The 14,480-nt window shown below is 47.9% G+C and overlaps 1 protein-coding gene across 5 annotated transcripts in view; it reads left to right on the top strand.

The window, feature by feature from the left end:
- MEF2D (myocyte enhancer factor 2D) overlaps positions 1–14,480 on the top strand; it is a 155,959-nt gene that overhangs the window by 42,941 nt on the left and 98,538 nt on the right. For 3 of the 5 annotated variants that reach the window (XM_084824325.1, XM_084824321.1, XM_084824324.1), the window contains exon 2: positions 6,624–6,693. The gene's annotated coding sequence lies outside the window, so the exon portion shown is untranslated. The other 2 variants (XM_084824326.1, XM_084824322.1) reach the window with 1 other exon arrangement.

Raw genomic sequence — 14,480 nt, 5'->3', positions numbered from 1 at the left:
CTGAAGTCGAGGTATATTATGTCTACAGCATTCCCACGGTCCACAAGGGAGGTGACTTGATCAAAAAATGAGATCAGATTCGTCTGGCAGGACTTGTTCTTGACAAATCCATGTTAGCTTTGAGTAATCACTGCATTGTTTTCAAGGTGCTTACAGATGGATTGCTTTATGATCTGCTCCAGAATTTTCCCAGGGATTGATGTCAGACGGACTGGTCTGTAGTTCCCAGGTTCCTCCTTTTTACCCTTTTTGAAGATTAGCTACAGTGGCTCAGTAGGATTTTCCGACAGTAGGGGCCTGCATGATTCTTTTTGTGCCCATCATTCCCAAACAGAATACATATCTATGACTTGTTATAACTTTAGACTTTGCTATATCCAGCTTGTTAGACAGAATTATTTTGATTTACAGCTCTGCCCTTGAGTATAGGAAACCAAAGCTGTACTTCAGATTCTGCCCTCCCTGGCAGAAGACTTGCTTCCATTCCTTCAGACCTCCTGGGAATTATTATTTTTTTACATTGGTATGCTGTGAGTCTGTGTGTGTGCATGAGGTTCTCTGTGCGAGCTGTGAGAAATGACACCCCAGCCTACGTGGGAATTGGCCATCTGTAAACCAACCCTGTTCTGGACCAGCAACCAAAGACCTGTAAATCCAGCTGGTGCTCAGCTCCCTCCTTGTAGGTGCTATTGCATGGCAGATAACTACAGTATTATATAACACTGCAGTCTACCTTGGCATGCGATTAACCAGAGGCTTCTAAATCATTGATGCCTTGGCAATCTTGCCGTTAAGTAGGTCAGCAGTGAGATGAGAATTTGGAGGGCTGTGCAGGGACTCAGCAGACGGGAGCGTGAGTGTAGGTGACAGTAAGTGAGCCCTCTCCACCTCTGTTGTTGTCAGGGCTGGGCTGGAGATGGCTGCGCACAAATCCAGAGGTGGCATGAGTGCCTTCCAACCTATGGTCCCTGCAGTCTGGGCTGGGCTTACGTCTAGGCTGGGGCCTGAAATTTAGGAGGTTGCTCCTGGCAGCGGCAAACCTAGCCAGAGACTTTTTCCTTTTATTTCCTACATGTATGGGGATATGGGTGTATGGTTCAGATTCTCAGCGATGGATAGCCCGGTGGGACACTTCGAGATTTACCTGGAGAAGCCTATTCCACTGACCCTGAAGTGCTGGGAGGCTCTTCCCCCATGATCTCCATGTAAAAAAAAACATCATCGGCCAACGGTGCTGATCCGTGCAACACACCAGTGGTACTCTGCATGACTCGGAACGGTGTGTCTTTGCTCCTCTTGTGCTACAGGGCACCCGTCATAACACATACTATGTGAAATGGCCTCAACACCCAGTCAGAACAGGCAAATTTGGGCTATAAGGTAGGCTGGCCTCTGTATGTGTCACAACATTTCAAAAGCGCAAAAGATTCAATTTCCTAAGAATCTCAGACTTTATTTCGGTTTGGCTTTCTTTTCCCCCTTTCCTTTGTTAAAAGGAAACAAGGTCTTATTATTTTATTTTGCTCGTTTTATTATTTCAGAAAATTTATAAACTGCTTTTCATTTAAAAATAAATAAATCCTAAAGCAGTTTACAAAGTAAAATCATAACAAAATCCAGTAAGACCAACCGATAAAAGTAAGAAAGCAGTAAAAGATCACATTAAAATAACCAGCAGTAGCTGGCAATGTTAGCAGTCAGGAAAACGCCCAGACAAACAAATATGTCTTTAGTTTTCAGCAGAAATGCTCCATGCTAGGAACTTGACTTATGGTTCTGAAGATAGGTTTATAGCACAATCCTAGGTATGTCTGCTCAGAGATAAGTTCCATTGCATTCAGTGGGACTTGTTCTCAGATGGGTGAGCCTAGGATTGTAATCCTAAAGCCTTGGGTGGGCTCCTGCCTTTAAAGGTTACCTAGAAATATTTTAAATAAATAAAGCACATCAGCTTTCCTAGTAAAATCTCAGAAGGCCGAGTATGGGATTCAGGGCCTTCCTGTGATGAAGTGGAATTTATTAGATTCTCTTATTTTGCACAATGTACTGTCTTGGACATACCTCTTGATACAATGCATCATTAACCTCTGGAATTCATTGCCACAGGATGTGGTGATGGATATGGTTATGAATTAGACAAATTCATAGATGAGGAAAGGTCTCTGAGCAGAGGCCCAGAGGCAGCCTGACCCTGAATACTCGTTGTTGAGGGGCAGGTGAGGAAGGTGGGGGGCTCTTGCCTTCCTGCCCTGCTCATGAGCTTCCTGGAAGCATCTGCTTAGATGCTGCTGAAAAGGGGATGGTAGACAAGGTGGGGCCAGCTTGGTCTGGACTCTCCAACCAGGACCCTCTTATGAGACATGCATATTATTGGCTTGAGAATTATTACTATTATTTGGATCATTCTGTCTTTTGCCTGGGTTGCTTCAGGATTTCCTGCTAAGCCTTGTCCCTCCTGCACCTTCTGCTCATGTCAGCTATGTAAACGATCAGGCTCATGTGCCTTGTAATAGTGAGGCATGTTGGCCTGTCTTTACCACTGCAGTGCAACAATATGGCTATGAAAGCTGTCAATAGAACCCCGGCCTCTATTGCTTGTGGCCACTTCTGCCCCCGTGCCTCTGCTTGCACACACATGCACATATATACCGTTTTCACCCCTCACCCTTCCATCATCCATCCATCTGTTGGTTTCACTTCTGTCTCTCCCTGTGCAAGAAGGAAGTTGATCAGTGAGACCGAAACTCGTGGTTCCAACAGTCACGGCCCCGTGTTGTTCTCTGGATTGCCAAGCTGGGCTAAGCCTGGATGCTCTTGCCACACACAATGCTGCACACGCCGTCGCGGGGGCAGCAGCATCCTGTGTTTGTTATGTCTGCCATGCCTGCCTCTCTGTGCCTTCTGAGCTGGCAGAATGAATATCAGTTGAAGGGACCACATCCCCTCCAACAGTCCTCAGATGGAGAAACCATGTTTGTGACGTCCTGAGTCTGTGCACATGGGTCCCTGCCTGAGCCTCTCCACACTATTACACAGTGAACGCTTTAGTCTGCTTTCTGTATGCCGTATTAATTTTCTCTACAATAGTTTTTCCTCTATTGATTTGAAAGCCAGGGAGGTCTTTGTTCTTTGTGGTAAACATATTTGTGAAAAACAACATCACAGTTGTCCTGCACTACGTCATCAACCATTTGGTAGCTGCAGGGTCTGTGGAATGGCAGGTGCATGGTGCTTTAGCGGCCGTGCGCCTCCATTTACATGCATGCGTGCTAGGAACAAGCTGCATCTGCTCCCCACTCCAAGAGGAAAGTTCTGCAGCCCTCCCCTGAGGGGGCTGAACTCTGAAGAATGCCCAAGCTGCTAGCTCTCATGTGCAAAATTTGTAGCAAGGATGCCCAACCAGCAGGAAGGAGCAGGACTGGGAAATAGGGACGGTCCCTGATCAATGTGGATAAGTGGAGGATCTGGAAATAGTGTGGCATCGCAGAGGGTCTTGGACAGTGCAGAATCCTTCTTGGTTCAAGTCCCTGGTAAGGCCAAAAGTGCCAGTCGCTCTACCTCACAGGGTGGCTGTGAGGATAAAATGGCAGGATGGACACCGTGTTGGCCGCCCTGAGCTCTTTGGTGGGATACAAATGTAAGTAATAATATGACACGAATATGAAAAAGCAAGGAAAAAACCCATGCTCCCTCAAAAGAGATGCGCCCATCTTCTTACCCACTGGAATAACGAGTGCAGGATAGCAACGCAAGGAGGGAAGGATGGGGAAGGAGGAAGGAGGCATGGCTTCTGCAAAGGATTATCCAACCTTTTAGAGTTCTTTGATGTTATTAACAGACATGAATATGGGTGATTATAGTGGTAGACCCAGTATGCCAGGAGTCCCAAAAAGCTTTTGACCAAGTCCCACACCTGGACACACTTAGCACTTGTGGGATAAGAGGAGAGACCCTTTCTTGACTAGCAACTGGTTACAGAACAGGAAGCACAGAGCAGGAATAAATGGACGGTTCTCACAGTGGCGGGAGGGAGAGGCACGAAGTGGGGGCCTCCAAGGGTCTCTAAGATCTATTTTGTGAACCACTCAGAGCTTCGGCTAATGGGCGATATAGAAATGTAATAAATAAGGACCAGTGCTTTTAAACTTGTCCATAAATGTCTGATAAATTCTCAGGAGGCAGAAAGTGATCCCTGGAAAGTACATTCCACAGGAAAGGTGTCCTCCTCTTTAACTGTGACAGTAAGATGGCTCTTTACAAACAGTGTCCAGGATCCAAAGGACTGCAAAGTTAGTTTGTTGGACCCAGAAGGGGTCTAAACTTCCTCTTTATTCAGCTCCCTTCCCAACTCCCACAGTTGCATGGCTAACTGCTTTTATGATAAGTTATTGTGGGGTGGAGGGGATAAAGTTTTTTTTCAAGTTTTCAGTTCCATTGGGCTATCAAGGTCCTTGCGTGGTGTGTTGATCAGAGCATTGGACTAGGATGGGGAGACCTGGGTGCAAATCCTAACAGCTCTGAAGCTCACTAGGTAACTTTGGAGCCAATCTGTCTTTCACAAGGTAGCATAAGATGGGGTGAAGGAGGAGAACTGCGAGCTCTTTGGAGGAAAGGTGGAATGTAAAGGCGATAAATCAATAGGAGATCTTTGGTCGTGTGATACAGTCAGAGAAGTCACATAAATTTTTCTCAGGTGAGAATAGTTTCCTTTTGGAGCACCTGCTCAGAACAAAATGGTCTCTGGATGTGCCGTGTTGGGCAGGCGGGATGGAAGGGTGTGGATGCTGTTGGCGCAACCTGCGCTTTCCATTGGCTGCTGATGGCAGAGGCGTTTCAGTCGGCCTCGGCACCACTATCGTCAGCTCTCTCCCATCCCCAGGGAAGGCAACAGCTGGCATGGTGTGACCTTGGTTGGCCTGAGTGCCTCAGGTTGGGGGAAGAGCTTATGGGGCGTGGTGGGGAGCAAGCTCGTTTGGGTTGTAATTACATCGAACCTTCTCACTGGTATAGCCTGTTGCGAAGGACAATCCTCTTCAAAATTATAAATATGTTTCTTGAAAGCTGTTTTTTTCCTGCACTCAGGCCATGTGGGGTTAATGCTCAGTCACCTTCTACTTGACAGGTCAGATTAGGGCTGGCAGTTCACCCTCACCATGCCGTATCAATTAGAGCTAAGTAGATTACTCGCTTGCCTCAGATCGGGGAGAACTCCGTAACACGTGTGTTGGTAGGGATATGGCTCTCTCACATCAAGGCCTGATGCAGACTGATGGCAGAGGGATTTTCTGTTGCTCTGGATGTTTTTGTGATTGTGCACACGAGTACCCAGTTTCATTCTATGCCGGCTTGAAGGGAATGACAGATACAAAGAGCCTTTGGCCACCCAATTTACTAGCGAAAAAGGCTAGCGAATTTACTGTGGCAAAAGGACACTTGTGCCCTCCTCTTAGCCAGGTAGGGTGTCATTGTCACTTGTGGGTTCACTCCCGGCTGGTCTAGGTAGTGATGGTCTCTGCCAGAGGCATTCATAGAATAGTAGGGTTGGAAGGGGCCGACAAGGCCATCAAGTCCAACTCCCTGCTCAGTGAAGGAATCCAAGTCAGAGCATCCCTGACAGATGGCTGTCCAGCCTTGTCTTGAACGCCTCCAGTGTGGGAGAGCCCACCACCTCCCTAGATTATTGGTTTCATTCACCACTGATGCACCGCCAGTGAAGGCTGAACTGCTGGGATCATCCCTTCAAGGATGGGATGACGGGGAAGGCCCCGTTTTTTGTCCTGCAATGTGGGGTGTCGTCTGGGCATGGGAGGGATTGCACTCTGGCTCAGATAAGGGCTGGATAGCGCCATTATGGGTGCTATCCAGAGGACCCAGAAAGGTATTGACAGAGTGTTTTATTCTATTTCCCCAGCCATTTAAAAAGTGATCATACTGTTTTAAAGCAGGTTTTCTATTCTAGTTTCTCAGTCTAAAATATGTGTCTTTTTGGATTGATCTGATAGTACCGCGGTGGCTTAGTGGACCGCGGTGGCTTAGTGGTTAAGACGCTGAACTGCAGACTGGAAGGTCGGCAGGTCAGCAGTTCGAGACCCGAGTGCTGCGTGACGGAGTGAGCTCCCGTCTTCAGTCCCAGCTCCTGCCAACCTAGCAGTTCGAAAGCAAGAAATTGCAAGTAGATAAATAGGTACCGCCTCGGCGGGAAAGGTAACAGCGTTCCGTGCACCTCGGTGTTCAGTCATGCCAGCCACATGACCACGGAACTGTCTTCGGACAGCGCTGGCTCTTCGGCTTAGAAACGGGGATGAGCACCGCACCCTAGAGTCGGACACGACTGGTTGGGGACACCTTTACCTTTTTTTTTTTACATTGCTTTTAGTGCAGCTTTACTGAGGAAAATCAGTGGGATAGCAATGAAATAAACATATACATGGTGCCAGACTAAATCTGTTAATCTTTCAGCTCTTGGAGTCCCTGCTCAGCCCTGAGGTCTTGGGCAGCCTGGAGCAAAGACCCTCTCTTACCATTATCGACCTCGCAGGACTGTTCTTTAAGATAAAAATTAGTTCTATCCTGGGCTCCTTGGAGGATGGAAATGTGACTGATCTCTTTCCCCGTCCTTCTAGATTGACTGACAGGCACTGGCTACAAATCGCCTTATGAAGACAACTGAAGATGCAGTGACCCAGCAGACAGGTGAGTGGGTGTTACTTGATCTCCTTTGTGAAAAAGGGATGTTGTTCATTTTATTACATTGGCCTGGGCCTCTAGGTATGAGGGAACTTGCAGTTCCATGTTGTGAGAAGAGGGAAGGTCTTTTCTGTACTAGGAAAGGATCCATCCTGTAACAGATACTGTTACTACCCTTCTCATATGAATTGGCCAAGACATAACACTGGCATTACTAAACCATGATGATTCTAGCTGAAAACAGGTGGGACCTTCACTTTGTCACAAGCTGAATTACCAGCTTCTGATTCTATTACATTTAGGTCCGGGTCTGGAGTTGCCAGTCTGTTTTAGCAGCTGTGCTCCTCTGCCTTCTAAGAACAGTCTGACCCTGGAATTAAGTGGGTGAAACCTTTGCTTCATCACTTCACCTCCATTGCAGGAAAAAGCCTTACTAGAACAGGAGCAGAGACAATACAAATTAGCAGTCCAATCGGTGTCTCCAAGTCTTGTACAGAGAAGGAGAGAAAGATGGAGGAATGTTTCCCCTTCCCTAGTGGGCTTAAGAGGCTGTGCTGGGATTGTTGACCTGTTTTATTTCATGTATTTTTACTTTGATTTTAATCTTGGTGTAAATTTCCCTGAGAACCTATAGGGTGGCATATACATACCTGCAAGGTGTGAATGAATGCAATCATGCTTCCTTAGTTCCGGTGGGGGGGAGAAGCTGCCATGCAGCAGGGCACAGGCGGGATCTGGGGAAACGAAAGTTCTCAGCCAGACGTCTCCCCGAGGAGTGGCCCCTGGGAAACTGTGTGTGTTTGTTAAATAGAGTTGCCAGGTTTCAGGGTTTGAATCAATGCTTGAAGGTTTTGGCCTCCTTCTCAGGACCCCCAGGGGAAGGAGGAGTACAATCCCAAGTGAGGGAGCAAATTCAGGGGGCAGGGAGAGGGGCATTTTTCTGCTCGACTTGTAAGTCTTTGCTGTTTACTTAGGTGACCACTGCTGAGGTCACCGCTTGACCTCAGTGGTGGTCCCCCCCCCCCGACTGGCCAAGTGCTATCCCCAAGGCTTCTTGCCATGATCGGTCAGGCACCACCCTGAGCACCCAGGTTCCCCCCGCCCATATCTCAGGGTTCCAGCCATTCTATACTTGGTAGCCCTCGTCCTGAATGTTCCAGCCCGGTCCTTGAATAGGAGGAATGAGGCTGTTGCCACTCTGCCCTGCTGGATAAAGGCTGCTAATGTTGATTTCAGAAATACTGACCTCCCTGGGCAAGAGCCACTTGGAATTTAGGGGGCCTGAGGGTAGAGCCTGACCAGAAGATGTGCTCTTGAGTTGCTAGAGCCCAGTGAAATCCGCAGGAACATGATTTACTGGCTAGACCAGTAGCATATTGGCTGGGAGGCGGTGCTGTTATTTCTAGCATCTGCCATTGCTATGCTAATGCCATTTTGAGTGGGGTGTGTTGGTGCGGGGAGGGGAGGGGGCAGTCAAGCAAGAACAAAATTGTGGCTTGGCCCAGTTTTGGGTAGCAGAGGTTGTCCCTAGAGCTGTGTTCATAGCTGTAATGAGAATCAAGAAATGAAGGTGAAGGGGGGAGTTAGAAAAACGTATGTGCAGGTGTGTGTGTGTGTGTGTGTGTGTATGTGTGCGTCTGTACTCCATCCCATAATTTATATCCTCATTTTATTGCTGTTACCGTAAACGTTAGCATCTTTTCCGGCTGTAATGAGATTGCGGCATGCAGAGTACTGGGGCAACTATTTCTTTTTTCTTTTTAATTTAATAAGGGCTCTTGGTTTTGTGTAATGTACATTCTGCTGGTCAAAAATCAATGAGAGAAAAGATGATAAAAAATGAAAGTGAGCCCAACACTAGAAATGTGGGTGTTTTAAGTTCATCTGAGAAAAAAAAAGGATCATGATGGTTTCAAGACGGGGCGTGTGAAAAAGGCATTGGAGACTTGGTACATTTGACGGCAGATTGTCCAGCAAAATTATTTTTGTTAATGTTCCTCCTGCAAGGTCAGGATTGAAAGTGGAGGCATTGACGTTGTAATTTCTTGTAGCCTGAGTGCTGCTCCTGCCCCAAGGTCAGTGAGTTGTAAATTATAAGAATGTAGAAGCAAAGGGAGCCTTCCTTCGACCTGGCCAGGCAGCTGTTCTGTCTGGCCCAGTGCTGCAGCTGGCCAGCAGCATCTCTTCTGGTTTTTGGGCAGGGGTCTTCCAGCCCTGCTGCCAAAGGCCCTTTAATGGCGAGGTCCTGGGGTGTGTGTGTGTGTATTTGTTTATTTACAGTGTTTATACCCTGCCTTTTGACTTAAAAAGGCCTCAAGGTGACTTGTAACACAAAAATCACATAAAACATAGATCTGTGCTGCTTTCTTCCACCATCAGCATATCTGGGTCAGAGTCTGATACTGGAGTTGTGTCTGTTGATACCTAGCAAGTCTGTTTCTACTGCTTCTTGGAGTCCCTCCCACACAGCTTTGGCCCATCCCTCTGGGTACTGTCTACTCAGAGTGGCGTCAACTCCCCAACTCCCCATCAGACAACCATAACAAGGCGCCCTTCAGATGGTTCGGAGTACAACACCCATATCCCCAGCCAGCCCGTGCTCTGCTGGATGGTGATTATGGGGGTTGTAGTCCAACCAACTGGAGGGTGCCAGGCTTGGGAAGGCTGCCCAAGATCCTTGAACTGGAGGTGCTGACAGGGATTGAACCTGAGCCTTTGTGCATGCAAAGCAGGTGCCCCTGTAGCCACTGAGCAATGGACATGCCCCCACAGCTGTGCAGAAATGGTCAAGGAATCCATGGCTGAAGACTTGTATTCAGTGAGGTCTAGTCTCAGTATTGAGCACTGTTATGTGCTGCACTGGAAGCTAGAGTGGTGGGCACTTCAGTTCCTTGTTTGGCCCAAGTGTAATAGAAGCAGTAACAGAAGAGAGCTTCAAGCTATTGGGCAATATAGACATGTAATTAATTAATTAATTAAAGCATTCTCTTTGCTCACTGGCAAATGATGTGCCTTAACCATCTTGTTGTTTATGTACACCATGCTTCCCCATTCTGGTGCCCTCCAGATGTGTAGGGCTGTGGTCCGACACATCTGGAGGACACAGGTTGTGGAAGGCTGCTGTACAGGTTCTTCATTTATGGGGAAAACCTTGGTGTGATCTTCCCAGAGGGCAGGGGTGGTGCTTAGAGTTGCCTACCTAGCTAGGGGGTTGCATGGTTGGGAGAAACCATTTTCTGAGCCAGGAGGTTGAGCGCTTTTTTCAGCATTTTGTGGGTGTGGGGTGAAAGTGCTCCCTGAACATAGGATTGATCTGCAGGGAAGGGGAAATTCTAAGAGTATTTGGAGAGATGGGGGTGGTGTTACTTTACTTAGGAGAGGTGGTCTTGCAAAGGTATTCGGGGAGGGAGTTCATACAGCAAAATAGAGAAAACTATTATAACAGCAAGATAAAAGCAGCACAGGAAAGTGTTTTCAAAGCCTGCATGAATAAGAGTCTTCACTGGCACCCCAAAAATAATGAGGTCTGCACAATGTGAGCCTCCTTATGGAGTGAGTTCGAAAGGCAGGGTGCCATCTATCCCAGGTCCCTGCTTGACTTGCCTCAGATAGGAGAGGGACCCACAAACAGGCCTCTGATTAGCCTCTTAACAACTGGGGAGTAGGGTTCACGTGGCAAGAGGTGATCCTTCAGCTATCCTGTTTCTCAGCCATTTAGGGCTTCGACATGTAAATCCAATGCCTTGAGTTGAGTTCAGATGTGTTTGTTTGTTTATTTGTACTACTTATATACTGCTTAATATAATAAGATCTCTAAGCAGTTCACATATGAATATTAAAATCACATCAGAACATCAGAAGAGCCCTGCTGGACCAGACCAAGGGTCCATCTAGTCCAGCATTGTGTTCACACAGTGGCCAACCAGCTGTTGACCAGGAACCCACAAGCAGGACACGAGTGCAACAGCACCCTCCCGCCCATGTTCCCCAGCCACCAGTGCATATAGGCTTACTGCGTCTAACACTGGAGGTGGCATGTAGCCATCAGGGCTAGTAGCCATTGATAGCCTTCTCCTCCAGGAATTTGTATAACCCCCTTTTAAAGCCAATCAAAATTGGTGGCCGTCACTACATCTTGTGGTAGCAAATTCCATAGTTTAACTATGCGCTGTGTGAATACACTATTAAAAATAATTCTAGTTACGATAACAATGCAAAACAATATAAGGAGCAGTAAGACAGAGCAGCATGTGATTAATTTCAATTAATTGCAAGCCAGAAAAAACCCAGGTGAGTAAGTGTGTGTTCAGGAGGTGTTTGAAACATACCTCATTTTCCGCCTCCCAACTGCATGGGGCAGGGTTTCCCAGAGTTCTGTTTGTCCTCTGTGCCAAGGAGCCTACTTGGGCCTCCAGAGATGGGGCTAGAGCTAATAGGACTCCAAGGGGCAACCCTGATCCTTATGACAAACCTATCCAGAACAGGTTGCCCACCAGCCTTCCCCAGCCTGTTGTCCTCTGGATGTGTCAGCCTGCTTCTCCCATTGGCCATGTTGGCTGGGAGTCGCAGTCCAACACATCTGGGCGATACCAGGTTGGGGAAGGTTGCTGCACACCATCCCCTGTATCAGATGGACCACCTTCCAGTAGCATCCCTGCCTCATCAGAATTGGGCATCATTTTACTGGCCCTATCCAGCCCATTACCATTCCTAGACATCAGTTCAGCACTTTGACAGCATTTCCTGCATTTGGGAAAAAAAGAAGAAGAGTTTGCTGTCTTCAGCATACCGAAGACATCACCCCCAAAACCCTGGATGACCTCACTCAGTAGAGAATCACGTTGATTCTCAAGAGCATGGAGGGCAACACTGATTTACATGGCACACCTTTTCATTAATGTTCTGGGACAGAGCAGTAGTCCCCAGGCACCCCCTTCTGGAATTGGCCATCCGGGATGGAGCGGAACCACCCAGCACCATGGCCCCAGCCCCCCCTTCAGATAGCCAATCCAGAATGGTTGTGTGTGTGTGTGAGGGGAGGGAAAGGGAGAGGGAGACTGGAGAAAGGCCACGTGCTCCCTTGCTTGGAAAGACTCACCTGAGGCGTTAGTTGAAGGGGAGCGCGGCCCGGGCCTGGAAGTGTCGTTGATCTTGCCTTGGAACCAGCATCCGATCAAGTGGGGGGTCTCGGTGTCATGCTAGCTCTGTGTAAGGGGCACTGCCAAAGGGCCTTATGAGGAGATGCCTTGTGTTCCTGGCACAATATGCTTCCGAGGTGAGCCTGGCCAGCTTGTTGAGTCTGCTCGCTTCTGTTGGCATCTGTCGGGGCATCCAGCAACCTCTTGCGCTGACGTGGGACGGTGTGTTGCCTTCTCCTCCTGCTTGCTTGTGAGCTGCGGCCACGCTCCGGAGGCCCTCTTGACCAAGGGTGGTCCCTAGTTTTTGGCCCCTGTCCCTGGTTGTTTTATTTTGCCTTTTGGTGATGCCTGTTAAAATTCAGCTAGAGGGTGTTGCTAGTTCTTATATCTGCCCCAAGCACTGGAAATGGGTTGCTACTTTCTCAGCCACTACCTGGTCTTGGTTTTGAGCTGCTGGAGCCTGCTGGTTGCAAAGATGCCCGGGAGCGGCCTCAGCAACACACGTCCTTCTATGAACAGAGAAAAGCGGCCATGGAGTGTCGCCATCAGGGCCGGTAACCTGCTGAGGTGAGGGTGCAGGTTGCTTGCAAATATTTGCAGATGCAGTTGGGGTCACAGTGCCCCAAAAGTGGAATGAGTAAATATTGCACAAAATGGTAGCTGTGATTAAGAAAATATGTTTTGCTGGGTTACAAGGAGAGTTCTGACTGGGGAAAAAAAGTTTTAGAAATTCAAGGTGTTCTGTAAACCTGTAGGGTGCTATTGGCCCCTAACATGATTGTTAAGGAAAGTGAGTAATTTGTCTATTATAAAAGTACATAAGGTATTTCCATGGTCTAGTGTCCTTTTTCACAAGAAATGGAGAGAACAGGTTCTGGGCTAGGCATATGTAGACATGAAGAGTAACTATTTAAACAGCATTGTATGGGGTAATCTTGACCCCTGTGCATAGGTTTTCAGTTTTCTCCATCATTCCAACAGGAGTAGAATTGACCCCCCAAAGCTGTAAAGAATAAACACTTGAGAATTTTCAGTAGATTGCTGGGGGGTGGGCCTGAAACACCACTTAGCAATTCACACCTTGACAAGGTATAGGAATACCTAGAACATAAAAATGTGGAAGAGTGACACAAAGTTTTATGGTTTTTTCCCCTGGTGCTGTCAGGGCATGCTTGATTGCACTTATCAACGGAGTTAAAAACCTTGCCTCTGCCTGGGTTAATTCCTGGTCCCCAATTCTCAAATGTCACTCTGAAACCAAAAAGCATTTGCATTAGTTTGAAAAGATACTGAATCTTGGGCCATGGTGAGTTTTCTGAGGAGAGTTCCATAGATGAGAGGCAATGAATGAAACAGTACTGATTCTGTTTTGAATTCTTGTGATCAAGGAGGCATACTCATGTATGATATGCACACATCAGGGTCACACTTCTATATTTTGGAAGAGAATGTAGTGAAAACTTTACGCATGTACTTTCCGTGCTGTGTGCTCACTGCAGTCTCATGGAAGGACAAGGGAAAGCACAACATATGTTACTTAGCAGAGAATTCAGTTGCCTGAAAATCTTGGCTTTCGTTTAAAACAACAGCACATGGCCCTTATGGAGGGAGTCATGTGCATACATTTCTAAGCAAATGCCTGCTGAAATCTCAGAGACTACAGTGGTGGCAGAATAAGATTTCCAGAGGTCCAGGACAGGGCCAGGTAGGAAGAATACATTATGCAAAATAGGAATAATTTATTTAAGTAGCAGAATTGAGCTCTCTCGTGGTGCAGGATCTGCGTTGCACAGTTGCAGAATTTCAGAGAATTTCAGAATTTGTGCACCCACCACTGTGCATGTGTGTGCTCAAAAATTCAAGCACGAATCTGCCCGAAGGGGCCCAGGCCAAATGATTTTCCAGTGCATGAAATGTCAAGATCACTTTGGTGTCTGCCCTGCCAGAAAACCAGAGTGGGGGGAATTCCTCCCTGCACACACACACATGGACGGCCCCCTCCATGCCTCTCCAGTGATGGCCCTGGCTGCTGCTTCTTCTTTTCGGCCACAAAGGAAGCGAGCACCAGCGGCTGGCTTTGGGCAGCTGTTCCGACTGAGGCAGCCGCCCATCCCCCAGTGCTCCCCCTGCACGCACTTGAACCACCCTCCCTCAGATTTCTGCATCTGTTCCTGCCCTTTAGCCAGCCTAGCGGTTCCTTCCTGTCATCCCGGGACAGTGTTTGGGCAAAGGAACAGATCGGCTTGATGGTGAAGAGGGAAAAGGGAAGCTGGCGTGATCCTCCGGTGCTGTTGCTGCCTGTGACATTTTTGGGACTTCTGTCCAGGCACTGGCTTGTGGGGGACACGGAGGGAAAGACACGAGCTTTTCTCCAGACCAGGGCAGCTGAGACGCCAGCTCTACCCTGCCAGGTTCCTCTCTGACATCCAGGGCCGTGTAGACGTGGAAAAGGACGCAGCCATTCTGTCTCCCGTGAGTACTGTTTCACTCTTTCCACTGGAGAGTTAAAATTAGCAACTCCACCCCCCACCCCCCTTCTTCTTCTAAAGGACAGGCATTGCTTGAACGGAACCCAACAACCGCAGAGGTCGTGTTTCTTTTTAAAGGAATAGATGGCGTTATGTTTTGGGAACTGGTACCAAAACGGCCCGGCCC

Source organism: Heloderma suspectum, chromosome 17, assembly GCF_057233095.1.
Source record: "Heloderma suspectum isolate Gila_16-S chromosome 17, 16-S_ref, whole genome shotgun sequence".
Lineage (NCBI taxonomy): Eukaryota > Metazoa > Chordata > Lepidosauria > Squamata > Helodermatidae > Heloderma > Heloderma suspectum.
This window is presented reverse-complemented; position numbering and strand designations above follow the sequence as displayed.